This window comes from Lissotriton vulgaris, unplaced genomic scaffold, assembly GCF_964263255.1.
Source record: "Lissotriton vulgaris unplaced genomic scaffold, aLisVul1.2 SCAFFOLD_436, whole genome shotgun sequence".
In the NCBI taxonomy this organism is placed as follows: domain Eukaryota; kingdom Metazoa; phylum Chordata; class Amphibia; order Caudata; family Salamandridae; genus Lissotriton; species Lissotriton vulgaris.
In genome coordinates, this window is record NW_028244795.1 from 1,225,868 (window position 1) to 1,244,105 (window position 18,238).

An 18,238-nucleotide genomic window follows, 5' to 3' on the forward strand; every position below is an offset into this window, starting at 1 on the left:
GGCTGAAGAATGAGCTTTCTTTATTTTTTTTTCTCAGCATGCGGAGAAATATTCCTCTGCAACACTGCCTCTGCTGGCCATTCAGTATAATCTGCAGATGGAAAAGTCCACTGTTAGTCAATTTTTAGAACTTGAATATTTCCAAACCAAATGCAACACTACCAAAAAATGATTTCTATAAAGAGTCAATTATTAGTACTATGGCGTGTCTAATATTGTGAAAATCCAAAGCTCACTAAAAATTATATTCTCAATTTAGATTTCAACCTAGCAGACTTCTTTCAATCCTATGCCTCATTTGCTAGTACTCTCTACACAACTCTAGCACCTATATGAGGACTTGGATAGAAAGATCTCTTTGGCAGCCAAGAGATAACGTACCCTTCTCACAGGAAATATTTTGGTTATGGTACACCATAGCAATTCAGTGATCTGATACGTTAAGGGAGGAAGGTTTATGCTACGGTTTGTGGGAATAAGAACAACTATGAATAACAGATTCTAACACCTTAATTTCAGCACATCCCTATCAGTTAACCTATAGAGAACTCCAGAATGTTATGATCAACCACTCCTTCAAACAAATGTATAAGTCTCAAATAATGGCCTAGTTCCTTTCATCTCACCACCTTAGTCTTCAGCTGGGCATCCTGTCTACATTGCTCCCTTTTCTATACGATGAGACATGTATCCTATTGCGTACTAGGCAACTGATTGGCCCTCATGTCAGATGACATCCTGCTGTAGCTTTGTGAAGTAATGGCACCACGTGACCAATCGCCCTGGGAGACGATTACACCGGAGGACCAGACATCAGCAATTACACACTAGGTAACTATCTGTGAATATGACTGCACAGCGAGTAGGAGTTGCAATGGGAAAGTACACTGCACCATTGAAAGCATTGGGCTCCTATTTAAAGAGGGCTAGAGTTAGAAGAATCAACTGATTGGCCCTCATGTCAGATGACATTCTGCTGTAGTTTTGGGATGTAATGGCACCACTTGACCAATCGCCCTGGGTGACGATTACACCGGAGGACCACACATCAGCAATTACACACTATTTAAGTATCTGGGAATATGACTGCACAGCAAGTAGGATGAGTAATGGGAAAGTACTCTGCACCATTGAAAGCATTGAGATCCTATTTAAAGAGGGATAGAGTTAGAACACAGTTTCTAAATAGCGGTCCATCTTGAGTATCAGAGTCCCACTCACAGAGAGCAGGGAAACCGGTTAAATAGCTTCCCTCCATCAGAAAGTAAGTCAATTGCTCTAACCTAAGACACCTCGTTCCAGCCTAAAAGATGGTAATTAACTCTGAGGACATATTGCCTGCAAAACTATCTAAAGAAGATTTTGTCAGCCACATAGACAGTCAAAGTCTTTGAGAAACTATCATGATGGCCATAGCGTCATTCATATTGCTACCGTCTTAGAAGATTATATTTATGCGTAAGACCCCACTAAAAGGCACTGAGAGCCATCAGATACTAAGAACGTTTAATTAATGGCAACATGATTAAATGAGAGTTTGACTTACCATATCTATTGATCGAGGCATGGAGAAGGCTGAAGAATGAGCTTTCTTTATTTTTTTTTTCTCAGCAAGCGGAGAAATATTCCTCTGCAACACTGCCTCTGCTGGCCATTCAGTATAATCTGCAGATGGAAAAGTCCACTGTTAGTCAATTTTTAAAACTTGAATATTTCCAAACCAAATGCAACACTACCAAAAAATGATTTCTATAAAGAGTCAATTATTAGTACTATGGCGTGTCTAATATTGTGAAAATCCAAAGCTCACTAAAAATTATATTCTCAATTTAGATTTCAACCTAGCAGACTTCTTTCAATCCTATGCCTCATTTGCTAGTACTCTCTACACAACTCTAGCACCTATATGAGGACTTGGATAGAAAGATCTCTTTGGCAGCCAAGAGATAACGTACCCTTCTCACAGGAAATATTTTAGGTTATGGTACACCATAGCAATTCAGTGATCTGATACGTTAAGGGAGGAAGGTTTATGCTATGGTTTGTGGGAATAAGAACAACTATGAATAACAGATTCTAACACCTTAATTTCAGCACATCCCTATCAGTTAACCTATAGAGATCTCCAGAATGTTATGATCAACCACTCCTTCAAACAAATGTATAAGTCTCAAATAATGGCCTAGTTCCTTTCATCTCACCACCTTAGTCTTCAGCTGGGCATCCTGTCTACATTGCTCCCTTTTCTATACGATGAGACATGTATCCTATTGCGTACTAGGAAACTGATTGGCCCTCATGTCAGAGGACATCCTGCTGTAGCTTTGTGAAGTAATGGCACCACGTGACCAATCGCCCTGGGAGACGATTACACCGGAGGACCAGACATCAGCAATTACACACTAGGTAACTATCTGTGAATATGACTGCACAGCGAGTAGGAGTTGCAATGGGAAAGTACACTGCACCATTGAAAGCATTGGGCTCCTATTTAAAGAGGGCTAGAGTTAGAAGAATCAACTGATTGGCCCTCATGTCAGATGACATTCTGCTGTAGTTTTGGGATGTAATGGCACCACTTGACCAATCGCCCTGGGTGACGATTACACCGAAGGACCACACATCAGCAATTACACACTATTTAAGTGTCTGGGAATATGACTGCACAGCAAGTAGGATGAGTAATGGGAAAGTACTCTGCACCATTGAAAGCATTGGGATCCTATTTAAAGAGGGATAGAGTTAGAACACAGTTTCTAAATAGCGGTCCATCTTGAGTTTCAGAGTCCCACTCACAGAGAGCAGGGAAACCGGTTAAATAGCTTCCCTCCATCAGAAAGTAAGTCAATTGCTCTAACCTAAGACACCTCGTTCCAGCCTAAAAGATGGTAATTAACTCTGAGGACATATTGCCTGCAAAACTATCTAAAGAAGATTTTGTCAGCCCCATAGACAGTCAAAGTCTTTGAGAAACTATCATGATGGCCATAGCGTCATTCATATTGCTACCGTCTTAGAAGATTATATTTATGCGTAAGACCCCACTAAAAGGCACTGAGAGCCATCAGATACTAAGAACGTTTAATTAATGGCAACATGATTAAATGAGAGTTTGACTTACCATATCTATTGATCGAGGCATGGAGAAGGCTGAAGAATGAGCTTTCTTTATTTTTTTTTTCTCAGCAAGCGGAGAAATATTCCTCTGCAACACTGCCTCTGCTGGCCATTCAGTATAATCTGCAGATGGAAAAGTCCACTGTTAGTCAATTTTTAGAACTTGAATATTTCCAAACCAAATGCAACACTACCAAAAAATGATTTCTATAAAGAGTCAATTATTAGTACTATGGCGTGTCTAATATTGTGAAAATCCAAAGCTCACTAAAAATTATATTCTCAATTTAGATTTCAACCTAGCAGACTTCTTTCAATCCTATGCCTCATTTGCTAGTACTCTCTACACAACTCTAGCACCTATATGAGGACTTGGATAGAAAGATCTCTTTGGCAGCCAAGAGATAACGTACCCTTCTCACAGGAAATATTTTGGTTATGGTACACCATAGCAATTCAGTGATCTGATACGTTAAGGGAGGAAGGTTTATGCTACGGTTTGTGGGAATAAGAACAACTATGAATAACAGATTCTAACACCTTAATTTCAGCACATCCCTATCAGTTAACCTATAGAGAACTCCAGAATGTTATGATCAACCACTCCTTCAAACAAATGTATAAGTCTCAAATAATGGCCTAGTTCCTTTCATCTCACCACCTTAGTCTTCAGCTGGGCATCCTGTCTACATTGCTCCCTTTTCTATACGATGAGACATGTATCCTATTGCGTACTAGGAAACTGATTGGCCCTCATGTCAGAGGACATCCTGCTGTAGCTTTGTGAAGTAATGGCACCACGTGACCAATCGCCCTGGGAGACGATTACACCGGAGGACCAGACATCAGCAATTACACACTAGGTAACTATCTGTGAATATGACTGCACAGCGAGTAGGAGTTGCAATGGGAAAGTACACTGCACCATTGAAAGCATTGGGCTCCTATTTAAAGAGGGCTAGAGTTAGAAGAATCAACTGATTGGCCCTCATGTCAGATGACATTCTGCTGTAGTTTTGGGATGTAATGGCACCACTTGACCAATCGCCGTGGGTGACGATTACACCGAAGGACCACACATCAGCAATTACACACTATTTAAGTGTCTGGGAATATGACTGCACAGCAAGTAGGATGAGTAATGGGAAAGTACTCTGCACCATTGAAAGCATTGAGATCCTATTTAAAGAGGGATAGAGTTAGAACACAGTTTCTAAATAGCGGTCCATCTTGAGTATCAGAGTCCCACTCACAGAGAGCAGGGAAACCGGTTAAATAGCTTCCCTCCATCAGAAAGTAAGTCAATTGCTCTAACCTAAGACACCTCGTTCCAGCCTAAAAGATGGTGTAGGAAGGTGGATATCTGACTATGGTTACCCCCAAACTTTTTGCCTGGTGTATAGCTGGTTTTTGACTTAGTTGGCCTGGGATCCTGCTATTCAGGGCCCCAGGCTGATTGCTCTCTCCTTAAAATGGACTCCATGTACCTTAGGTGCATAACACAATTGGAATTGGTTCACCTTATAGGCCCCTGTAACAGTGTACCATAGGTACCCAGGGCATAGGTGTAGCCAAGGCCTACCAGGGGCTGCAGCATGTATTGTGCCACCCCTGGCCTGGCCTCCATATTTGACACAACTGGCTGATCACTCAGCTGGGGTAAGTTGGTGTAATCACCTCTTACTTAGGTACAGTATGCCTGTGCCTAACCCTAAACTGGACACATATGTTCCTATCAGCCACTCCTATGGAAGGCCTCATCAATCCTGGAGGCAGAGTGCTTGGAAATATGTGAGATGGTGCTCTAGCATGAGCTGAGCCTGTCTGCAGCTGTCGGGAACCACTCCCTAAGCTGTTCCGGGATATTGCCATACCATATACTCTTAAGTGCATTATAATCCTCGCGGTTAAATGCTATCTTTGGTTTGGCTTTATCAAAACATGTCGAGTAAGGTGTCATACGAATTGGAATACTATCCCCTCGCCAGTTCTGGCGACGGGGATAGCATTCCACCCTTCTAGAGGGACACGACATGTGTGTAGCCTTAACCCCGGTTAAAGTTAAACAGACCAAAAATATCAACAAAGGGAGTGAAGAGGTGGTGCAACAAGGCACCGCGGTGGGCTAATCCTCCTCTTATGAACGTCTAAATAATCAACAAAGACCACCTGAAACAGACATACAATACATATTCCGATGGTGTTGGAATACACTCAGTGTGTTAAAATACCCCTCACACACCAAAAGGGCCCTTGGTGTCATGCTTCATCATCGGGGTCTTCCCGCCCCCGCTGCGGGACGGGGCAGTGCTGCGACAAGCGGCTACGCCGGAGCACCTTTTAATTGTGAGTACTATGTGAGTGATAATGGAGTGAGTGTCAGTGAGGTCAGAAGTGATGAACAGTGAAATTAAAGTTAAAAAATACCTGGCCTGGTGTTTAGAAAAAATTATTTAATAGGCACTGGCTGGTATCGTTAAAAGGGGTGAGGCGGAGTGCAAGATCGGGTTACTAGTCTTGCTCTCCTGTGTGGGTCAACATGTTTCGGGGCGACATGCCCCTTCGTCAGGACCGGGATGTATAGATCCCCCTGTCACTCACTAATGCGCTCCCACAGATAGAGAGTGTTGTGTTTGATCAATGTGTATAAATAATTTAAATACACGTGAAAGAAGCTCGGTCAGTAATACTGATGATGTAAGCTTATTGAATGATGAGACAATGCCCCATGAGCCAAGCTGGGCGAAGGGTATAGAGGGTCCAATCAACCCCCACACCTCAGTGCTTCCTCCTTCGTCAGTGGCTTCCGTGGTACCACGAATCATCATTCAATAAGCTTACATCATCAGTATTACTGACCGAGCTTCTTTCACGTGTATTTAAATTATTTATACACATTGATCAAACACAACACTCTCTATCTGTGGGAGCGCATTAGTGAGTGACAGGGGGATCTATACATCCCGGTCCTGACGAAGGGGCATGTCGCCCCGAAACATGTTGACCCACACAGGAGAGCAAGACTAGTAACCCGATCTTGCACTCCGCCTCACCCCTTTTAACGATACCAGCCAGTGCCTATTAAATAATTTTTTCTAAACACCAGGCCAGGTATTTTTTAACTTTAATTTCACTGTTCATCACTTCTGACCTCACTGACACTCACTCCATTATCACTCACATAGTACTCACAATTAAAAGGTGCTCCGGCGTAGCCGCTTGTCGCAGCACTGCCCCGTCCCGCAGCGGGGGCGGGAAGACCCCGATGATGAAGCATGACACCAAGGGCCCTTTTGGTGTGTGAGGGGTATTTTAACACACTGAGTGTATTCCAACACCATCGGAATATGTATTGTATGTCTGTTTCAGGTGGTCTTTGTTGATTATTTAAAGTTAAACAGAGCCTCAGCATCACAAAATGGATGCTGCCACCACAGACACATGTCTGACCTCCTGCTGCTGGGAGTCCTTCCAGCGAGGAGGGCCTGGACAAAGGGTTTCCTGCCTGGGGAGGTGCGAGCACCACCCCAGACAGGGTTTTGTGTATTGGGTAGGACAGGGCTGAATAGATTGAGACATGCCTGGGGCACACAAGGTGTCCCTGTGCATAAGCCAGCCCAAACCGGTTCTGGGGCTTTCCAGCCCCAGTCCTGGCGAGGAGCTGGACAAAGGAAAGGGGGTGTAACCGCCCCCCTTCCTGGTTCCTCCCAGAGGAGGGACCTAGTAGGTGATCCACCCCCTAGATTGGAATAAGAAGGGGAGCAGTGCCATTGCACAGCAGATCATCCCGAAATCAACTTAAAACTAAGAAGAAGACTGGACTTCGACATTCTGCTGCACAGAAGACTGAAGAAGAATCTCCCTTGTGGCCAAGGAGTGACCACCCTGTGAACACAGGCACCAACCAGCAACTCGACGTCTGCTTTGCCGCCGCCTCCCGCCGGAGCCCGAGCCCAGAGCCCGACAAGAACCAGATTCCCAGACCTCTCAGAGCCCGATCCACAGTCCCTGCAAAGAAGGGACCCGTGGAGGCACCGAGTGACGTGGGACCGGACCTCTTGGAAGACACTCGTAAAGCTGACTGCGCAGCTTCTGAGGCATCCTCGACGTTGTGCTTTGGGGACTGAGAACCCCCACCACCGAGCAGCCCTTGCACCGAAGATCAGCCCCCCAGCATCTCCACGATCTGCGTGGGGCCCTTTTGCACTGTGCCACTCGACGCGCCATCCCGGCCACTAGCCACGCGGCCAGCGGCCATCTTGGCGACGAACCCGAAGATTTAAACAGCAGGTCTGGTTGCTCCAGACCTACCCAAGCTCCTGTGAAAAGGAGCACTCGCTCTGACCTTGCTGGTCCGAGTGAACAGCATCTTTCAACTTCTGCGTGGCTTGCATTTGCCAAGGCCTGTTTGCTCCGATCAGGTCGCCGACACCGCCAACAGCGAGAAGCCTACGTGGGACAGCTCGTGACCGACTCCTGGACGTCCTCGACCCCGGGTATCCACGTGGCTGCAGAAAGAAGCTACCCGACAACGCCTGTTTGCACCCGACATCACCTGGTTCCAATCTGGTTCCACGGTAGTCACTGGCTAGTGACTTTGAACACTGTCCCCTCTGCTTTCAGGTCTTCAACTCTTCAGATCCACCCTTGGATCCACCGGAACTCTTCTCATCGAGCCGCCTGCAGCATCTTCAGCTCCAAGCACCATCGACCAGCGTGACGAAACCCGACACATCTTCGACCCTGTGCACCCGCTTCCTGTGGGTGAGGTAACTCAGCTCCGCCGGTGCTCCTGCACTGGTACACATCCCAAGGGCCTGTGTTTTAAGTTTCAGCTCCGTAGGTCACTCGGAAGGTTCCTAACTTTCTAACTTTGTGCTTTTTACGCACCATAGACTTTGTATTGTAAAGTGCGTGCACTTTGAACACTGCACCCGAGTCCCGTGGGCCTTTCCCGACTTAGTTATTTCCAGTCTTGAATAGCTCCAGCGATTCCCAAGGCCCTAGGCCTCTTCACTTTCCTCCTGGTATCCCTTATACCACTTATTTAGTATATGGTTTAGGTGGCCCCTAGGGCTCATCCATATTGTGCAACTTTTGTGTATTTTAAACTGTCTTGTGATTTAACGCTTGTGCTTCTGTGCTCATAAAGAGTCCAGGGGATTTTATAGTTAATAAATCAATATATATTTTCAATATATATCTGTGTGGTGTCCCTTTCATTTGGTATTCAAGGGGGTTGTGTATGGTATAACAGCTGGCTTCACATGCCTTTCAGAGTTTAGCCTAAGACTGCTTTGTCCACGTTACCACTAGGATAACTGGTCTACAAGGTTGAATTACAACCATCATCATAAGGGTTGCTTGGCATGGTACAAAGTGATCACTAGAACTAGTGAGCATTATATACCAGGCCAACTTCTCACATTGGTGAGCAGCGGATTGGGATCTGAGCTTGCTGTTGTTTTACCATTACAATCTTTGAGATTATCATTTGAAAGATCATACAGGTACCTGCTAGGTACATATAAAACAAGACTAGTATACTTAAGTTCTACTGAACTTAGTTGTTGTAGAGCAAAGGGAGTAGCACACCCTAGCTACAACTACTAGATAGGTTTAGTAGGTAAACACCAGTGTAGGTAGATTGCAACACATCCACCCACACTAGAGCAATGTCTGGAACAGAGGGGTCCAGTGGACTTACTCCTGTTGAGAGTGACCCTCCAAGGGCACCATCCCAGTTTGCTATTTTTCCCTTTAAGGAATTAAGACAGCTTTGTGTCTTAAGGGGTCTGAAGACAGGGCCTTCCCCTACTACAGACCACCTAAGAGAGCTCTTGGATCAGTCTGAGGCTCTAAAGACCTCTAAAGCAAACCCCACAGGGGATGCTGAAGGAGGCCATCCTTCAGAGGATGATACTGTAGACACCCCTGCCCCTATCATCCTGGTAGATGAGGATGCCTCCACCACTGGAGCTCCTCAGATAGATGTAGAGGAAGAAGAAGAAGAGGAGGAGGAGGTGGAAAGCAGTGAGTCAGATGATGACAGAGATAGTCAGGTGCTGGTCAGTAGACTGAACCAGGCTAACTTAAGTCAACTTGGGAATGAATCAGGTAACAACCCATTCAGACCCTCAGGTGGACTTAACCAGGAGCCTAGGAGGAGAAGGATTCACTCAGGTGACTCTGACAACTCCTATGCTTCTAGAGGTTCTCATGGTCACTCCAGAAGGAGGATGACTAGCCCTCAGAGAAGGGAACATGAGACCAAATTGAGAGAATCTCAAATTAGAGAGGCTGAATTGAGAGTCCAGAGACAAGAGTTAGAGATTGCCCTGGCCCAAGAGAAACTTGCTAGAGCAAGACAGCCTAGAGAGAGTGGATTAGGATCCACTGGTGGCAGCAATATCCAGAAGGATAAAGACAGGTCCTTTGATACAAGAAACCTGAGTAAGATTGTGCCCCCCTACAAAGCTGGGGATGACATCCATAAATGGATTACTGCAATGGAGAGAGCCTGCATGGTACAGCAGATCCCTCAGGAGCAGTGGGCAGCAATCTTGTGGCTCTCCTTTGAAGGTAGAGGCAGAGACAGACTCCTCACAGTTAGTGATGGGGATTCTAGAAACTACATGGTCCTGAAGAGTGCTCTGATTGATGGGTTAGGCTTAACCACTGAACAGTACAGGTTAATGTTCAGAGATACCCAGAAGACACAGACTCAGGACTGGTCTGAATTTGTTGAGTGTGCCACTAAGGCTCTGGAGGGCTGGTTGCTGGGAAGTAAGGTTACTGACTATACAGGATTGTATAATTTAATTATGAGAGAGCAAATCTTAAGTAATTGTCAAAATCAGCTTCTACATCAGCACCTGGTTGACTCTGATCTGACCTCCCCACAAGAATTGGGTAGGAGGGCAGACAAATGGGTCAGAACCAGGATCAGGCCTAAGAACCAGGGTGGTGACCAAAAGAAAGAGACTACCAAGCCTCAAGAGAAGGGTGGGGATAAAAGTAAGGAAAAGACTTCCCCAGGGCCCCAAAACTCCAAGAATGGGGGTGGGTCCCAAGACACTTCTACAACCCAGAAAAAGCCTTATTGTCATACCTGTAAACAGGTTGGGCATTACAAAACAGATAGCTGTTGTCCCAAGAATGGCAATAAAGAGAATATACCTCCAGGTAAGGCTCCAACACCTCCTGTCACTGTTAGCAGTGGTCCCCCGGGTGGTGGGAGCACCCCCAAGAATTTGGGTGGGTTTACTTTTGGAGGACAGGTGGACTCTGGCCTATCCAGGTCCCCTAACTCAGATACTCTTGTCTATGAGACTGGCATGGGGTTTGCCAATTTCACAGCTTGCCCAAACACTTTGAGCAAGTATAGACAGGAGCCCCTCATCAATGGTTTGAAAGTTGAGGCCTTCAGAGACACAGGGGCTAGCATCACCATGGTGGCTGAATGTCTAGTCCCCTCAAGGCAACTTTTACCTGATGCCAGATATCAGGTGACAAACATTGATGGCATAGAAACCAATCATCCCATGGCAGTAGTCAATCTTAGCTGGGGAGGTGTCACTGGCCCAAAGAGAGTGGCAGTGTCAGCAAACTTGCCTGTGGATTGCCTACTGGGTAATGATTTGGAAATCTCAGCCTGGGCTGAGGTTGAACAGCAAACCCATTCTAGAATGGTAAATCTCCATGGAAAGGTTAGTGGGGCTGTGATGGCTACAGCCCCAATCCAAGATGTCCTTCCTGAAAAGGTTGGGAGGGCTGAGCAAACCTCAGCCCCATCTTTAGATAACCTCCCTCCTGAAAAGAGTAGCAGGGCTGTACTAGTAACAGCCCATACCCAAACTGAGTCTCCTCCTGAAAAGGTTGGTGGGGCTGTGATGGCCACAGCCCAAACTCAAACTGATACATGGGTAGTGAAGCCTGAAATGATGGATCACTCCACCCAAACAGAGAGCATTGAGGAGGAAGAGAAATCTCCCTCCCACCAGACTTTAGGAAAGGATCAGCCTCCTCAGGGAACTGATCTTACCCCTGATGAAGGAACTGACCCAGAGGTTGTTAGGCCTGGCCTGACAGAGCCTCTGATGGCAGTGGACCCTTCTCAGGAGGGACCCAGTCTGGAGCAGGTAACCTGCCCCTCTCTACCTTGCCTTACTCAGCCCAGGGCTGCAGAGGACAAGAAGGACAGTGAGACCCAAAGGGCCCCCTGTCAAATAAAGCACCCCCATCAACAGATTAGGGGCACCGAAACTAGTAGCCCTAGTGAGGTGAAAACTTTAAAAACTCCTGAGGGATCCCCCTTAAAAGTAGTTAGGGACCTCCCCCAGATGGATATTGTTGGGCACAGCCAAACCTGGGACCCTAAGGGCCCAAACCTGAACTGTCCCTCCAGTAAGCCAAACAGAGGGACTCAGCCTCCAGCTTTAGGTAGCCAGAGGTTGACCCTGAGAGCACAGTGCAACTCAGTCAGAGAAAGAAAGGCACACATGGTGGAGAGTGATTGGAGGAAGCTGAGCCCTACAGAGGAAACTCACTTCAGTACTCCATCTCAACACCAGCCTTTGACTTTGCAAAGACACACCACAGGTAGAGATTCCCTATGGTGGAGACCCTCAGATACCCTTAGGGTGAGGGATTGCTTAGTGGACCATGAGACAGGGGGTTACCAAGCCAGAGTTGGTACTTCCTTATATGGCCACTTAGGCAATATAGGCTTACCTGGTCGAGGATAGCCTTATCTCCTTTCGTTTGGGGGGGGGTTATGTAGGAAGGTGGATATCTGACTATGGTTACCCCCAAACTTTTTGCCTGGTGTTTAGCTGGTTTTTGACTTAGTTGGCCTGGGATCCTGCTATTCAGGGCCCCAGGCTGATTGCTCTCTCCTTAAAATGGACTCCATGTACCTTAGGTGCATAACACAATTGGAATTGGTTCACCTTATAGGCCCCTGTAACAGTGTACCATAGGTACCCAGGGCATAGGTGTAGCCAAGGCCTACCAGGGGCTGCAGCATGTATTGTGCCACCCCTGGCCTGGCCTCCATATTTGACACAACTGGCTGATCACTCAGCTGGGGTAAGTTGGTGTAATCACCTCTTACTTAGGTACAGTATGCCTGTGCCTAACCCTAAACTGGACACATATGTTCCTATCAGCCACTCCTATGGAAGGCCTCATCAATCCTGGAGGCAGAGTGCTTGGAAATATGTGAGATGGTGCTCTAGCATGAGCTGAGCCTGTCTGCAGCTGTCGGGAACCACTCCCTAAGCTGTTCCGGGATATTGCCATACCATATACTCTTAAGTGCATTATAATCCTCGCGGTTAAATGCTATCTTTGGTTTGGCTTTATCAAAACATGTCGAGTAAGGTGTCATACGAATTGGAATACTATCCCCTCGCCAGTTCTGGCGACGGGGATAGCATTCCACCCTTCTAGAGGGACACGACATGTGTGTAGCCTTAACCCCGGTTAAAGTTAAACAGAGCCTCAGCATCACAAAATGGATGCTGCCACCACAGACACATGTCTGACCTCCTGCTGCTGGGAGTCCTTCCAGCGAGGAGGGCCTGGACAAAGGGTTTCCTGCCTGGGGAGGTGCGAGCACCACCCCAGACAGGGTTTTGTGTATTGGGTAGGACAGGGCTGAATAGATTGAGACATGCCTGGGGCACACAAGGTGTCCCTGTGCATAAGCCAGCCCAAACCGGTTCTGGGGCTTTCCAGCCCCAGTCCTGGCGAGGAGCTGGACAAAGGAAAGGGGGTGTAACCGCCCCCCTTCCTGGTTCCTCCCAGAGGAGGGACCTAGTAGGTGATCCACCCCCTAGATTGGAATAAGAAGGGGAGCAGTGCCATTGCACAGCAGATCATCCCGAAATCAACTTAAAACTAAGAAGAAGACTGGACTTCGACATTCTGCTGCACAGAAGACTGAAGAAGAATCTCCCTTGTGGCCAAGGAGTGACCACCCTGTGAACACAGGCACCAACCAGCAACTCGACGTCTGCTTTGCCGCCGCCTCCCGCCGGAGCCCGAGCCCAGAGCCCGACAAGAACCAGATTCCCAGACCTCTCAGAGCCCGATCCACAGTCCCTGCAAAGAAGGGACCCGTGGAGGCACCGAGTGACGTGGGACCGGACCTCTTGGAAGACACTCGTAAAGCTGACTGCGCAGCTTCTGAGGCATCCTCGACGTTGTGCTTTGGGGACTGAGAACCCCCACCACCGAGCAGCCCTTGCACCGAAGATCAGCCCCCCAGCATCTCCACGATCTGCGTGGGGCCCTTTTGCACTGTGCCACTCGACGCGCCATCCCGGCCACTAGCCACGCGGCCAGCGGCCATCTTGGCGACGAACCCGAAGATTTAAACAGCAGGTCTGGTTGCTCCAGACCTACCCAAGCTCCTGTGAAAAGGAGCACTCGCTCTGACCTTGCTGGTCCGAGTGAACAGCATCTTTCAACTTCTGCGTGGCTTGCATTTGCCAAGGCCTGTTTGCTCCGATCAGGTCGCCGACACCGCCAACAGCGAGAAGCCTACGTGGGACAGCTCGTGACCGACTCCTGGACGTCCTCGACCCCGGGTATCCACGTGGCTGCAGAAAGAAGCTACCCGACAACGCCTGTTTGCACCCGACATCACCTGGTTCCAATCTGGTTCCACGGTAGTCACTGGCTAGTGACTTTGAACACTGTCCCCTCTGCTTTCAGGTCTTCAACTCTTCAGATCCACCCTTGGATCCACCGGAACTCTTCTCATCGAGCCGCCTGCAGCATCTTCAGCTCCAAGCACCATCGACCAGCGTGACGAAACCCGACACATCTTCGACCCTGTGCACCCGCTTCCTGTGGGTGAGGTAACTCAGCTCTGCCGGTGCTCCTGCACTGGTACACATCCCAAGGGCCTGTGTTTTAAGTTTCAGCTCCGTAGGTCACTCGGAAGGTTCCTAACTTTCTAACTTTGTGCTTTTTACGCACCATAGACTTTGTATTGTAAAGTGCGTGCACTTTGAACACTGCACCCGAGTCCCGTGGGCCTTTCCCGACTTAGTTATTTCCAGTCTCGAATAGCTCCAGCGATTCCCAAGGCCCTAGGCCTCTTCACTTTCCTCCTGGTATCCCTTATACCACTTATTTAGTATATGGTTTAGGTGGCCCCTAGGGCTCATCCATATTGTGCAACTTTTGTGTATTTTAAACTGTCTTGTGATTTAACGCTTGTGCTTCTGTGCTCATAAAGAGTCCAGGGGATTTTATAGTTAATAAATCAATATATATTTTCAATATATATCTGTGTGGTGTCCCTTTCATTTGGTATTCAAGGGGGTTGTGTATGGTATAACAGCTGGCTTCACATGCCTTTCAGAGTTTAGCCTAAGACTGCTTTGTCCACGTTACCACTAGGATAACTGGTCTACAAGGTTGAATTACAACCATCATCATAAGGGTTGCTTGGCATGGTACAAAGTGATCACTAGAACTAGTGAGCATTATATACCAGGCCAACTTCTCACAGATGGTAATTAACTCTGAGGACATATTGCCTGCAAAACTATCTAAAGAAGATTTTGTCAGCCACATAGACAGTCAAAGTCTTTGAGAAACTATCATGATGGCCATAGCGTCATTCATATTGCTACCGTCTTAGAAGATTATATTTATGCGTAAGACCCCACTAAAAGGCACTGAGAGCCATCAGATACTAAGAACGTTTAATTAATGGCAACATGATTAAATGAGAGTTTGACTTACCATATCTATTGATCGAGGCATGGAGAAGGCTGAAGAATGAGCTTTCTTTATTTTTTTTTTCTCAGCAAGCGGAGAAATATTCCTCTGCAACACTGCCTCTGCTGGCCATTCAGTATAATCTGCAGATGGAAAAGTCCACTGTTAGTCAATTTTTAGAACTTGAATATTTCCAAACCAAATGCAACACTACCAAAAAATGATTTCTATAAAGAGTCAATTATTAGTACTATGGCGTGTCTAATATTGTGAAAATCCAAAGCTCACTAAAAATTATATTCTCAATTTAGATTTCAACCTAGCAGACTTCTTTCAATCCTATGCCTCATTTGCTAGTACTCTCTACACAACTCTAGCACCTATATGAGGACTTGGATAGAAAGATCTCTTTGGCAGCCAAGAGATAACGTACCCTTCTCACAGGAAATATTTTGGTTATGGTACACCATAGCAATTCAGTGATCTGATACGTTAAGGGAGGAAGGTTTATGCTACGGTTTGTGGGAATAAGAACAACTATGAATAACAGATTCTAACACCTTAATTTCAGCACATCCCTATCAGTTAACCTATAGAGAACTCCAGAATGTTATGATCAACCACTCCTTCAAACAAATGTATAAGTCTCAAATAATGGCCTAGTTCCTTTCATCTCACCACCTTAGTCTTCAGCTGGGCATCCTGTCTACATTGCTCCCTTTTCTATACGATGAGACATGTATCCTATTGCGTACTAGGAAACTGATTGGCCCTCATGTCAGAGGACATCCTGCTGTAGCTTTGTGAAGTAATGGCACCACGTGACCAATCGCCCTGGGAGACGATTACACCGGAGGACCAGACATCAGCAATTACACACTAGGTAACTATCTGTGAATATGACTGCACAGCGAGTAGGAGTTGCAATGGGAAAGTACACTGCACCATTGAAAGCATTGGGCTCCTATTTAAAGAGGGCTAGAGTTAGAAGAATCAACTGATTGGCCCTCATGTCAGATGACATTCTGCTGTAGTTTTGGGATGTAATGGCACCACTTGACCAATCGCCGTGGGTGACGATTACACCGAAGGACCACACATCAGCAATTACACACTATTTAAGTGTCTGGGAATATGACTGCACAGCAAGTAGGATGAGTAATGGGAAAGTACTCTGCACCATTGAAAGCACTGAGATCCTATTTAAAGAGGGATAGAGTTAGAACACAGTTTCTAAATAGCGGTCCATCTTGAGTATCAGAGTCCCACTCACAGAGAGCAGGGAAACCGGTTAAATAGCTTCCCTCCATCAGAAAGTAAGTCAATTGCTCTAACCTAAGACACCTCGTTCCAGCCTAAAAGATGGTAATTAACTCTGAGGACATATTGCCTGCAAAACTATCTAAAGAAGATTTTGTCAGCCACATAGACAGTCAAAGTCTTTGAGAAACTATCATGATGGCCATAGCGTCATTCATATTGCTACCGTCTTAGAAGATTATATTTATGCGTAAGACCCCACTAAAAGGCACTGAGAGCCATCAGATACTAAGAACGTTTAATTAATGGCAACATGATTAAATGAGAGTTTGACTTACCATATCTATTGATCGAGGCATGGAGAAGGCTGAAGAATGAGCTTTCTTTATTTTTTTTTTCTCAGCAAGCGGAGAAATATTCCTCTGCAACACTGCCTCTGCTGGCCATTCAGTATAATCTGCAGATGGAAAAGTCCACTGTTAGTCAATTTTTAGAACTTGAATATTTCCAAACCAAATGCAACACTACCAAAAAATGATTTCTATAAAGAGTCAATTATTAGTACTATGGCGTGTCTAATATTGTGAAAATCCAAAGCTCACTAAAAATTATATTCTCAATTTAGATTTCAACCTAGCAGACTTCTTTCAATCCTATGCCTCATTTGCTAGTACTCTCTACACAACTCTAGCACCTATATGAGGACTTGGATAGAAAGATCTCTTTGGCAGCCAAGAGATAACGTACCCTTCTCACAGGAAATATTTTAGGTTATGGTACACCATAGCAATTCAGTGATCTGATACGTTAAGGGAGGAAGGTTTATGCTATGGTTTGTGGGAATAAGAACAACTATGAATAACAGATTCTAACACCTTAATTTCAGCACATCCCTATCAGTTAACCTATAGAGAACTCCAGAATGTTATGATCAACCACTCCTTCAAACAAATGTATAAGTCTCAAATAATGGCCTAGTTCCTTTCATCTCACCACCTTAGTCTTCAGCTGGGCATCCTGTCTACATTGCTCCCTTTTCTATACGATGAGACATGTATCCTATTGCGTACTAGGAAACTGATTGGCCCTCATGTCAGAGGACATCCTGCTGTAGCTTTGTGAAGTAATGGCACCACGTGACCAATCGCCCTGGGAGACGATTACACCGGAGGACCAGACATCAGCAATTACACACTAGGTAACTATCTGTGAATATGACTGCACAGCGAGTAGGAGTTGCAATGGGAAAGTACACTGCACCATTGAAAGCATTGGGCTCCTATTTAAAGAGGGCTAGAGTTAGAAGAATCAACTGATTGGCCCTCATGTCAGATGACATTCTGCTGTAGTTTTGGGATGTAATGGCACCACTTGACCAATCGCCCTGGGTGACGATTACACCGAAGGACCACACATCAGCAATTACACACTATTTAAGTGTCTGGGAATATGACTGCACAGCAAGTAGGATGAGTAATGGGAAAGTACTCTGCACCATTGAAAGCATTGGGATCCTATTTAAAGAGGGATAGAGTTAGAACACAGTTTCTAAATAGCGGTCCATCTTGAGTTTCAGAGTCCCACTCACAGAGAGCAGGGAAACCGGTTAAATAGCTTCCCTCCATCAGAAAGTAAGTCAATTGCTCTAACCTAAGACACCTCGTTCCAGCCTAAAAGATGGTAATTAACTCTGAGGACATATTGCCTGCAAAACTATCTAAAGAAGATTTTGTCAGCCCCATAGACAGTCAAAGTCTTTGAGAAACTATCATGATGGCCATAGCGTCATTCATATTGCTACCGTCTTAGAAGATTATATTTATGCGTAAGACCCCACTAAAAGGCACTGAGAGCCATCAGATACTAAGAACGTTTAATTAATGGCAACATGATTAAATGAGAGTTTGACTTACCATATCTATTGATCGAGGCATGGAGAAGGCTGAAGAATGAGCTTTCTTTATTTTTTTTTTCTCAGCAAGCGGAGAAATATTCCTCTGCAACACTGCCTCTGCTGGCCATTCAGTATAATCTGCAGATGGAAAAGTCCACTGTTAGTCAATTTTTAGAACTTGAATATTTCCAAACCAAATGCAACACTACCAAAAAATGATTTCTATAA